A 12,168-nucleotide genomic window follows, 5' to 3' on the forward strand; every position below is an offset into this window, starting at 1 on the left:
CTTGTTCCTGCAGGGTTCTCTGAGCCTGGCCAGCTCACCTTCCATCTTACCTCAGTCATCTCATTCCGAGTTCTCTGGACCCTCAGGGTCATTCTTCTTGCCCAGAGTTTTCTGTCCCTGTTGCGTCCCCTCGTTTGTCCTGTGCTGTGTCACGGGTGTTGGTGTGTGTTTGGCCCGGAGCTGCTCTGCCTTGCTGCTCAGTCTGGGTGTAGGGGTACGAGGGTAATAGTCCTGGGGGCTTGAAATTTGTGATGTGGGGTGTGGTTAGACTGTAGAGGGTATTCCTAGATTGCCACAAGATGTGTGGAGCTGTCAAGGTATCCTGCAGCACTCTGACTGTTGTCCTGACTCTGTTTCAGATGCAGAGAGATGAAATCTCTGGCAGAGCCCCCCATCCTGGGTGAGGGGGCTCCCCTGAGAAGGTCAGTCCCTGTTTCTGTTTGCAGGGGAGGTGTAAATGATGGCTGTGTTACAGCTCTGTTCTTTGTCTTTATTTTTAGGTGGTGAAGCCGGATCTCAGCAGTCAAGCTGACGTGGGCGAGGTGAGCAGTGACGGGTGGACAGAAGCCGTTGCTATTGTTCAAGCCTCACTCGCTGGTGCAACTCTAAGCCTCCGTTATTGTGCGTTTTAGGGAGTCCACTCGCAGGAGGCCGAGCTCCCCTCTCACCAACGGGACGACAGACCCGCGTCACCTCACCCGTGAGCCCTCAGGGAGCATTCCAGGAGTCTGTGATGGAGCCTTGATCTTCTCCTTGTGAAGGCCCCATCCAGGTAGGCTTGGATAACGGCCGAGGAGTTGAGGTGAGTCAGGGAGGAGAAGGAGGGAGGGTCCCCTCAAGTTCCAGCGCTGCCACGTCACCTTGTCTGCTCTTTACCCAGGCAGACCCTGCGACGCCGGCGTTGGCCTCTGAGCGCAGCTGAAGCACGGGGCCGAGGACACAGGCAAGCTTAGGAGACGGTGAGTAGCAGAATTGTCGGGTTTTGGGTGATGGGCTGCTAAGATCACGCATTCATGTTTGGTTTTCTTTGTTGTAGCTGACTAAGAGACAACAGCCCGGCGACAGCAGGAGTTTCCCTGAGGGAGAGGCGGCCTTCTTTGGCACCCGGCGTGGATTCTCATCCCCAGACGTCCAAGAGATAAGTGGAGGGTTCAGAGCCACAGAGGGGATGAAAGTGGAGTGCTGGGTCAGGACTTGTCAGGAGGGGTTTTTGAGTCAGGTGTGGAGATAGGGATGTCCAAGATGTGCCAATTGAGAGTACAGGTGTACCAGCCCGACCCCACCCCTACCCCAGACCCGAAGGAGTAGCCCTAAAGACATGCCCGTTTCCCTGAGTGCAGGTACAGGCAGGAGCCCTTATGCAGGACAATGCCAGAAGGCCTGGCTGCGAGGTGCAGGGCTCTAAAGAAGTTGGGTTTAGAAGGGGGGAGGTGTAGCCACACACACAGAGGCTGAGGTAAAGGACTCAAGGACTAGAGGACACACGGTGAAACTCAGGGGAGCAGGCTAGGATACAAGTCAGAGTACAGGTGTAGCGGCCCTCACAGCACTGCTACCAGCACACTTCCCCTGAGAGCAGGTGCAGGCAGCAGCCCTAGTGCAGGAACACACCAGAAGCTCTGACCTGTGCAGACACAGTCAGGCTAGGGCCAGGCAGGAAGCGATAGTGGGGAGCAGGATCCAACAGGGCTGGGGATAACGGGGGTTTCCCGCCCCACCCACCCTGGGATTCCCTGTCTCTCCGCAGCCGGTGGAAGTGCTCCTGATTCCCTCTCGAGGCGGCGGTTGGTAAGGCTTCGTGCCTTTTGCCACCGCAAAGAGTTCGGCTCTGTCAGCCTCTGCCCTGTCTCAGGGCCACGTTTCTTAGGGTAGGCAGGGAACAACTGTGGATGTACCTGTCCTGCGTGCGGGACAGCTCTTGGGACCCTAACGGTGCAGAGCGTCCCCGGCTGCAAGGTCTAGGGCTCTGAAGAAGCAGGCTTCAGAAGGGGGGAGGTTACAGTGATACACACAGAGGCTGAGGTAAAGGACTCAAGGACTAGAGAACACACAGTGAAAATCAGGGGTACAGCCTAGGATACAAGTCAGAGTACAGGCATCCCGGCCCTCACAGCGCTGCTGCCAACACCGTTTCCCTGAGAGCAGGTGCCGGCAGCAATCCTAACGCAAGACAAGGCCAGAAGTCCTGAGAGGTGCAGGCAGTAGCCCTAAGCTAGGGCCAGGCAGGAAGTGACAGTGGTGGGGCAGAGTCCACAGGGTTGAGGTTCACCGGGGATGTCCACCCTGCGTTCCTGTCCTGCTCTAACCGGGGATGCTCACAGCCCTAATGGAGGCCACGGTGGGTGGGCTCGGTGCCAGTAACGCCTCTAAGGCTTTGGCGCTGCGAGCGTCGGCCTCCGAGCTCAGCTGACGCACGCACGGGGCCCGAGGACCCGGTGCTGCTTAAGAGACGGTGAGTAGCAGAGCTGCTGGGTTTTGGCTGATGTGCAGCTAAGATTATGCTTTGATATTTGATTTTCTTTATCGTAGCTGACTAGGAGACAGCAGCCCAGTGACGGGAGGAATTTTTCTGAGGGAGAGGCAGCCTTCTTTGGCACCCGGCGTGGATTCACCTCCCCAGACATTTGAGAGATAAGTGGAGGGCTTGGAGCCACAGAGGGGATGAAAGCGGGGTACCAGGGCAGGGGTCAGCGGGAGGGATTTTTTTGAGTCGGGTTTGGAGCTGGGGATGTCCCAGATGTGACCCCTTAGGCTACGTGAAGGAAAAGTCTCATTTTTCATGTCAGTGCTGAGGTGTGCAGGGCAGAGCAGTCCTGGTGTGTGTTGTGTCACTTGTCTGTTGTGCACTCTGTCTGTTTGGTGTCTTGTCTTTTCCTTTAGTCCTTTCAGGGGCCTGTCCAAACCCCTGGCATCAGTCTTAGCATTTCTGATCTCTGTGCTCCTCAGCCAGGTGCCTTTGTCTCAGCTGCTCGGACACTCATCAGAATCCATCTCTCTTCACAAGCATCCAGTCCGATGCCTTTTCAGGTCTTGTTCTGAGCTGTACTGACAGCCGTGCACCGCCCTGATCCATTCCGGCGGGTTAGGTCTTGTGAGAATGCAAAGACAGGTGGAGGATTCTGACCGTAGGATTCTCGGGCATCCATCTCTGCGTCTCTTGGGATAAGTCATCCCGATGGCATCTTGTTCCTGCAGGGTTCTCTGAGCCTGGCCAGCTCACCTTCCATCTTACCTCGGTCATCTCATTCCGAGTTCTCTGGACCCTCAGGGTCATTCTTCTTGCCAGAGTTTTCTGTCCCTGTTGCGTCCCCTCGTTTGTCCTGTGCTGTGTCACGGGTGTTGGTGTGTGTTTGGCCCGGAGCTGCTCTGCCTTGCTGCTCAGTCTGGGTGTAGGGGTACGAGGGTAATAGTCCTGGGGGCTTGAAATTTGTGATGTGGGGTGTGGTTAGACTGTAGAGGGTATTCCTAGATTGCCACAAGATGTGTGGAGCTGTCAAGGTATCCTGCAGCACTCTGACTTTTGTCCTGACTCTGTTTCAGATGCAGAGAGATGAAATCTGTGGCAGAGCCCCCCATCCTGGGTGAGAGGGCTCCCCTGAGAAGGTCAGTCCCTGTTTCTGTTTGCAGGGGAGGTGTAAATGATGGCTGTGTTACAGCTCTGTTCTTTGTCTTTATTTTTAGGTGGTGAAGCCGGATCTCAGCAGTCAAGCTGACGTGGGCGAGGTGAGCAGTGACGGGTGGACAGAAGCCGTTGCTATTGTTCAAGCCTCACTCGCTGGTGCAACTCTAAGCCTCCGTTATTGTGCGTTTTAGGGAGTCCACTCGCAGGAGGCCGAGCTCCCCTCTCACCAACGGGACGACAGACCCGCGTCACCTCACCCGTGAGCCCTCCGGGAGCATTCCAGGAGTCTGTGATGGAGCCTTGATCTTCTCCTTGTGAAGGCCCCATCCAGGTAGGCTTGGATAACGGCCGAGGAGTTGAGGTGAGTCAGGGAGGAGAAGGAGGGAGGGTCCCCTCAAGTTCCAGCGCTGCCACGTCACCTTGTCTGCTCTTTACCCAGGCAGACCCTGCGACGCCGGCGTTGGCCTCTGAGCGCAGCTGAAGCGCGGGGCCGAGGACACAGGCAAGCTTAGGAGACGGTGAGTAGCAGAATTGTCGGGTTTTGGGTGATGGGCTGCTAAGATCACGCATTCATGTTTGGTTTTTTTTGTTGTAGCTGACTAAGAGACAACAGCCCGGCGACAGCAGGAATTTTCCTGAGGCAGAGGCGGCCTTCTTTGGACCTGGCAGGGATTTGCCTCCCTGGATGCCTGAGAGATAAGTGGAGGGCTGTGGCTCACAGAGGGGATGAAAGCAGGATGCCAGGGCAGGGATCACCGGGAGGGGTTTTTTAAGTCAGATTTGGAGTTGGGGGCACCAAGATGTGACCCCTTAGGCTACATGAAGGGAAAGTCTCATTTTTCATCTCAGTGCTGAGGTGTGCAGGGCAGAGCAGTCCTGGTGTGTGTTGTGTCACTTGTCTGTTGTGCGCTCTGTCTGTTTGGTGTCTTGTCTTTTCCTTTAGTCCTTTCAGGGGCCTGTCCAAACCCCTGGCATCAGTCTTAGCATTTCTGATCTCTGTGCTCCTCAGCCAGGTGCCTTTGTCTCAGCTGCTCGGACACTCATCAGAATCCATCTCTCTTCACAAGCATCCAGTCCGATGCCTTTTCAGGTCTTGTTCTGAGCTGTACTGACAGCCGTGCACCGCCCTGATCCATTCCGGCGGGTTAGGTCTTGTAAGAATGCAAAGACAGGTGGAGGATTCTGACCGTAGGATTCTCGGGCATCCATCTCTGCGTTTCTTGGGATAAGTCATCCCGATGGCATCTTGTTCCTGCAGGGTTCTCTGAGCCTGGCCAGCTCACCTTCCATCTTACCTCGGTCATCTCATTCCGAGTTCTCTGGACCCTCAGGGTCATTCTTCTTGCCCAGAGTTTTCTGTCCCTGTTGTGTCCCCTCGTTTGTCCTGTGCTGTGTCACGGGTGTTGGTGTGTGTTTGGCCCGGAGCTGCTCTGCCTTGCTGCTCAGTCTGGGTGTAGGGGTACGAGGGTAATAGTCCTGGGGGCTTGAAATTTGTGATGTGGGGTGTGGTTAGACTGTAGAGGGTATTCCTAGATTGCCACAAGATGTGTGGAGCTGTCAAGGTATCCTGCAGCACTCTGACTGTTGTCCTGACTCTGTTTCAGATGCAGAGAGATGAAATCCGTGGCAGAGCCCCCCATCCTGGGTGAGGGGCTCCCCTGAGAAGATCGATCGCTATTCAAGGTGAGAGTCACACATTTCACATTTATTGGCACTCCAGTGCAGGCCACCTGCGTTTACAGCTTCAAACAGGTGAGTCCCTTGGTAACCCCCCTGGGCAGCAGCTGGAGCCTGCTCCGGGCTGGGCTGCGGGAGCAAACACTTGTGGCTGACACAGCTCCACACTGAGGGTACTTGGGAAAACACCTGCCTTGTCCTGGAATTTTTTTTTTTTGAGCTTTTGACAAGGTTTTAATCATCACCTTGGTAAAAATAAATGGTAAGGACTGAAAACATGAGAGGCTGGCAGGTTATACGCACGAAAGACAACTTTTTTTTTCTTAAATATTTGTGCAGCCTATATCTTAATTTTGAGACTCTTTTTTGGTCAACTTTATTGTAAAAACCCCTTATTTTCAAGTTAGCTGCTTCAATAATGAATTTGTTTTACAAATACCCGCTAATGTCCGAAGGTTAAAGCACTAACACCAACATCCCACCTCTTTTATTTTTGCAGCAAAATTTTATCTTTACTAAACTTGAAACTTGATGTTTTTGCAGGTAGTAAGTTAAAGAAGGTGTTTATCTGCCCATCACTGATAGTCAGGGTCATGAAGAAATTGCTCTAGTGTTCTAAAATAAATGCAGATTTTTAGGCCTCTCCCATTCTCTCTGACTAGCAGCATGTGAATTGATTTTTGATCTCCTTTCTGTTGGTGTCTGTGGGTTTTAAGCGGCATGGAGAAGGTGTCTGTGGACATGGCACCCAGGGAATGGTGCTGGGAAGGGCAGGATGGAAAGGAGCTGCTCAGGAATCCAGAGCAGCAGTGGAGTGGGAGCTGGTGCTGCTGCCTCAGTCACACCCTCCTGGACAGTCTGTGCAGTGCTAATATTCCTACTTTCCTTCCTGAACCTGGGGTTGGAGGAGAACACGAGTCTTGGCATTGATGGAAAGGGGAACTCGAGGGAAAAACTGCTGTTTGTGTCCTTAGAGAGCAGTGGGAAGAGCCTGGGAGAAATCCTGGCTGGCTGAGGGATCCTTGTGTCCCCTCAGGAATAAATCCCTGCGTCTCCTCAGCCCTGCTGGTTTGCAGTAGCGTTTGTACACCTTTCGCTGCAGCTGTGGTTCTTAATAACTGGAAGTCCAGGGATTCTGGGCGATTCCCATAAGTTCTCCTGTTTTGTAGGAGCTGCACGGTGAGGTCAGCATTCTGAGGGAGGCCCTGGCACAGCTGCCAAGGGCAAGGAACGTGGAGCATCCCGGGGCTTCTCCCGCCCGAGTTTCTCCCGGAGCGTGCTGCGTGTCGTGCCGGATGTTTAACCCGGGTTTGGGGTGTTCTCCTGCAGTCCCAGCTCTGACTGCTGCCCCCGAGCCCCGGCCTTGCTCTGTCCCAGCACTGAACCTGGCAGGTGGGTGTGCTTTTCCAGCCCTTGAATCCCACGGGCAATCCCAGATCCCCGGAGCTCCCCGAGGCACAGCCTGGCCTCCCTCCCTGGGAGCTGCACCTCAGTCTGCCTGGACCAAGGCCATCCTGTTTGAGACTTTATTCCTGTTGCTTTTCCTCTTGCAGGTAGTTGGCGAAAAGGAGAGAGCCAGTAGGAAGTGAAGCCACTGGAAGGCCTTATCCCAGTCCAAGGTTGGATGGGAGTAACTGGACCTGTTGAATTCCCACTTCCCTTTAAATCAGTGCAGAGGAAGCAGATTTTAAACCATCATTCCATGAACTTTCACCAACTTCATGACTCTTGCAAAAGTTTTCAATGTTAGAAATTCCTGAGCTTGTTTTCCAGGCAGGCTTGGATTTGGATGTTATTCCTTCCTTTTAATTGAAGGAATAATTCTGATTTTCTCTCTGATTTTAGTAAGGGAATATTTATTTATTCCAATTTTCCATCCTAATTGGAATTTTTGTACCTTGTAGAGCACATTTCTAAGGAAATTTACCCAATTAATGTTGGTAAATCAGCAATTGTCCAGCACCATCTCCACAAAATTCTGTGAATTCCCAAGAAAACTTTGAAGTATTTATTTGCCACGATTCGTCTCTTTGTAAAGTTCAATTTACTGCATTTTTAATTACATAAATGCCATTAAAACCTGAATCCAGGCCTAGCTGCTGTTCCTTGGACACAAGGGGCTGGTTCTTTCCTACCTTGGCACATTTGGATGTTTGTCCAAAATGAGCTTCCCACTAAAATAGAATTTGTTTCCAAGCAGAAGTGGGAATTGTCTAGAAAACCTTCTGTTCTGGGGGGCACTGGGTTTGTTTCCCTTATTGCTGCATAATTGAGGAAAGCCATGGCGCTTTTTTAGGCAGTGGCAGGAGGTGAGAGCTGCGTTTATTTAATTTTGTATTTTATTTTTTGTTATTTTTGTATTTTTGTGCTCTTTTGTTGTGGTTTTTCATGTTGCGTTTTGTGGTTTTTCAAAGACTTTTTCTTCAGTTTTTTAATTTTTATTTTTTTTCTTTAGCTATTTATTTACTTGTTAAAACTACTTTTCGTTTTTTATTTTAATTTTTTGTTTAAATTTTTTTTCCACTTTTTTGTTACTTTGAAATTTTTTTCTTTTGGTATTTTAATTTTATTTATTATTTTCTATAGTTTTGGTTTATTTTTTCATGTTTTCTTTGTTCCTTTTTTTTTTTCCCCCATACTCTTTCTTCCCCCGGGCGCCTGGGGGTTTGGCTGTTGGCAAGAAAGATGAGAAATGACCTCGGTGCCCGCTGGACGTCGGGATGTCATAGAGAGCGCAGTTGGCAAAAGCTCTGTATTTTCTGCTCCATAAAACTCCTGAAGGGAGAAAGCTGTGACCACCGTGGTGCCGTTTTTTCCTTCCCAGCCCCGACCAGGTCTCCTCCTACCCGTGCACAGTGTTACCAGCAGCAGCCTGCTGTCCAGGCTGTCGAGGCGCATTTCAGAGGGAGCAATAAAAACAAAGTAGACGTTTTATTTTGAACTCTCCGACCCTGCTTGTTTATTAGCAAAGAACTCCAAAACAAAGCGAACAAAAAAAGAAAACCCCCAAAATAAACTCCCCCGCAACCCACCAAAAAAACCCCATACAGATAGAGAAAATATGCCCATATTATTTAAATAAAGATTAAAACTTTACCCCTTAGAAAACCAGGCTCATTTAATTCAAATTAATTGTGTTTCTGATGTGTTAGGTAAATGAATTCATCTAGTGTAAAATATCGTTTAAAATATAAACAAACGAATTAAAAAAATAATGAAAAAGAAAAATAACAAAAAGTATAGGATATGAAAAATAATATCAATAAAAAATACACAATATATTATTACTTACTACACGTTTTATAACTATATTTAATATACATAATATAAACATCTATAATGTACATAATCATATTTAAATGAAATGTATTATTATTTATAACATTACATAATAAATTATTTTATATATAACTTTCTATATTTAATATCTATAATAAATATAATAGTATAATAAACATAATACATGATGTATAATGTACATAATATAAAAGATGAATTGTAATGATGAATGTAAATATCAGAATCACAAAGATAAAAAATATTGAAATAGAGCCTGAACGAAAGGCTTTTTTGTTTCGGTCTGGTTGCTGGCAGGGCTCTCGCAGGTGTGCTCGGGGGTCTTTTGGGCCATTTATTCCGGAGGCTGTTCGCCAGGGCATTCCTGGGCACGTTCGTTTATGGCTCCGCTCCGCGCCGCCGCGCGGCAGTGCTGCCACCCTGTGGGCAGAGAGCGGTAGTGCAGCTGTCCCTCCCGCCCGTCCCGCCTGATCTGTGCGGCAATGCTGCCACCCTGTGGGCAAAGAGCGGTAGTGCAGCTGTCCCCCGTGCCCGTCCCTCATGATCTGTGAGGCAATGCTGCCACCGTGTGGGCAAACAGCGGTAGTGCAGCTGTCCCCCGTGCCCGTCCCTCATGATCTGTGAGGCAATGCTGCCACCGTGTGGGCAAACAGCGGTAGTGCAGCTGTCCCCCCCCGCCCGTCCCGCCTGATCTGTGCGGCAATGCTGCCACCCTGTGGGCAAAGAGCGGTAGTGCAGCTGTCCCCCGTGCCCGTCCCCGACGCGCGTGGCAGCCCCGCACTGTGAGCTCGGGGCGGCGCTGCCGCCCGCCCGCCCGCAGCTCGGGGCCGAAAGGGAGGGAAAAAGGCAAGGAGCCCGGGCGCGTGGCAGCCGGCTGCCTGCGCGCGCCACCCGGACCACAGAGCCGTCCGGGCGCGATTTTCCGCGGCGTTTGCGGGTGTGCGGACACGGGATGGGGGCGCAGCGGCGCCGCAGGCGACAGTCCATTCAGTCAGGCGCTTGTCCGAGCAGCCGAGGGGGCCTATTAGTGGGTTCCACTATCAAGATGGCGGCGAGACACGAGGCGCCCGACCTTCTAAATAAGGCGGCATAAAAAGGCGGGAAAAAATAAGGACCCTATAGGCGTTTAGCTAGATGCCTGCACGAAACCCCGACTACGGCGCCGCCGGGGCGCAATTTTCAGCGGCGTCTCCAGGTGTAGGGACACCGGCCATGTGCTCAGCCGCGCCGCGCTTGCGTTCGGATTCGCGGATTTAGTCAGGCGTCTGTGTAAACACCTGCCGGGGGCCTATGCCGAGGCGCCAAGAACATGGCGGCCGGGACGGAAGTGGCCTCAGCCGCAGCCAAGATGGCGGCGAGCAAAAGCGGAAGTCACGCGACGCCCTCACAAAATGGCGCCCAGGCGCGAGGCGCCCGACCTTCCAAAAAGGGCGGCCAAAAGGGCGCGAAAAAATAAGGACCCTATAGGCGTTTAGCCAGATGCCTGCACGAAACCCCGACTACGGCGCCGCCGGGACGCAATTTTCCGCGGCGTCTCCAGGTGTGCCGACACGGGCCGTGTGCTCAGCCGCGCCGTGCTCGCTTTAAAATTCGCGGATTTATCAGGCGTCTGTGTAAACACCTGCCGGGGGCCTATGCCGAGCCGCAAAGAACATGGCGGCCGGGACGGAAGTGGCCTCAGCCGCAGCCAAGATGGCGGCGAGGAAAAGCGGAAGTCACGCGACGCCCCTCACAACATGGCGCCGAGGAGCGAGGCGCCCGACCTTCCAAAAAGGGCGGCCAAAAGGGCGCGAAAAATTAAGGACCCTATAGGCGTTTACCCAGATGCCTGCACAAAATCCCGACTACGGCGCCGCCGGGGCGCAATTTTCCGCGGCGTCTCCAGGTGTGGGGACACGGGCCGTGTGCTCAGCCGCGCCGCGCTTGCGTTCGGATTCGCGGATTTAGTCAGGCGTCTGTGTAAACACCTGCCGGGCGCCTTAGAGGTGCCGCAAAAAAGATGCCGGCGGAACCGGAAGTGGCCTCCGACGCAACCATGATGGCGGCAAGGAAGGGCGGAAGGCTCGTGGGGCTCGTCGCGGCCGAAAATCGCCGAGTGCAGCTCACACCCTGCAATGGCAAAAGCTGTTTTATTAAAACTCAGCCGAGAATTTTCCTCATATTTCCAGGTCACAGGATATACTGAGGCTGAGAGGGATCCTAAAATCTGACTCTCAAGCGGACGGACCGTTTGAGAATCGAACTCAGCACCTTGGCGTTACCCGGACTCTGCTCCAAGCAGCTGAACCAATCTCTGCATTATGGGGATGGACCTCCATAGGATGGCAACGCTTGGCCCCACTAAGGTAAGTGCAGTGCCGCCTTCTCTGCCAAAGCTGCTTCACACACCAGCCCCTGGAATGGCTCGAGGGCAGAAGTGGCTGGCAGCTCACGACAGCACAAAGCTCTTCCCGTGACGCTGATTTCCTGTCCTTTCCAGGATTTACCCAACAGCTGCCGTAAAAGTACTCACACAAAGTCTCTTTCCGGGCGGAAAGGAGCAGGACAAGTCCTGAGGCTTCCCTTCTTCCACGGCCAAAGCTCTGCAGAGAGGCAGGGCCGGTCCCACCCGCACAGGGGCGTTTCCTGCAGGTGAGTGTTGCCGGGCCAAAATGATGGCAGCTGCTGAGGCCGGGGCTGCTTTTCTGGCCGGAGGCCTCGGTGCCCCCCCGTGCCGCCTGCAGTGTCCCTCGGGGTTTCCTGCAGGTGTCCCGGGTGCCCGGAGGCGCAGGGAGGAAGGAGGCCGGCAGCCCCAGCGGGGCCAGCAGCCCTGGGATGATGTGCAGGGGAGGAGCTGTGCCTGCGGGGCCCCGCCCGTGGCAGCGGCGGCCAAACGCAGGGCCCGGGGCCGGGCTCGGGGCTGGCACGGACACGGCCCCGGGGCTGCCGCGGCTCCTCGGCCAGGGGCTGCTCCCGCCGGGCACGGGGAGATGCTGCAGCCCGGACAGAGGCACCCACAGCCCAAGAGCTCCCCGGGGAACAGCTGGCATTGCCTGGGAACGGCGGCTCGGGCTGTCTGCAGAGGGGCTCAGACAGCAATTCCCACCTCCCGGAGCTCCCACACAGTTGCCAGGGATGTCCTGGCCACCCCAAATCCCCTCCCTTTCAGCCTGAGGACATCACCCGTCGGCAGCATTAAAGCCAAGGCGCTCCTCCCTCACAGAAATTAAATCCGGAGCAACGGCCCTCGGAGATGCCTCAAAATCAAAGGTTTGAGTGGGATGGAGTTTCGTTTGGATGAAGTCTGGACTTTTCCAGGGAGCCGGCCGGAGTGCAGAAGCGATGGAAAGCTTTTGCAGGTGGGTCCCACTGGAGGTGTGCTGAAGGCAGGGATGGGCGTCCCTTGCCTGAGGGAAAGGCACTTGCAGAGGCCACTGCTGGGGCTCGGAAAGGAGCTGAGCTCCTGCAGGGAGCTGTGTCCTCCCGAGGGCACAGGGGCTGCCTCAGCACAGGCCGGCCAGTGCCTTCTCCTGCTCTGAAACATCACCTGGAGCCTGAGCTCAGGGGGGTGGCTGAATTCCAGGGAAATCTGA

The 12,168-nt window shown here is 53.5% G+C and overlaps 1 long non-coding RNA gene across 1 annotated transcript; it reads left to right on the forward strand.

Annotated features, from left to right (window-relative positions):
- The first annotated feature begins 5,234 nt into the window (after positions 1 to 5,234).
- Positions 5,235 to 7,083, forward strand: LOC136286159 (uncharacterized). Its single transcript, XR_010719796.1, has 3 exons — positions 5,235 to 5,305; positions 6,469 to 6,691; positions 6,853 to 7,083. It is a non-coding gene; the product is annotated as an uncharacterized lncRNA (long non-coding RNA).
- Positions 7,084 to 12,168: the final 5,085 nt, after the last annotated feature.

Source organism: Chamaea fasciata, unplaced genomic scaffold (genome assembly GCF_029207755.1).
Source record: "Chamaea fasciata isolate MVZ Bird 193981 ecotype frontalis unplaced genomic scaffold, bChaFas1.0.hap1 SCAF_2, whole genome shotgun sequence".
NCBI classification, from domain to species: Eukaryota; Metazoa; Chordata; class Aves; order Passeriformes; family Sylviidae; genus Chamaea; species Chamaea fasciata.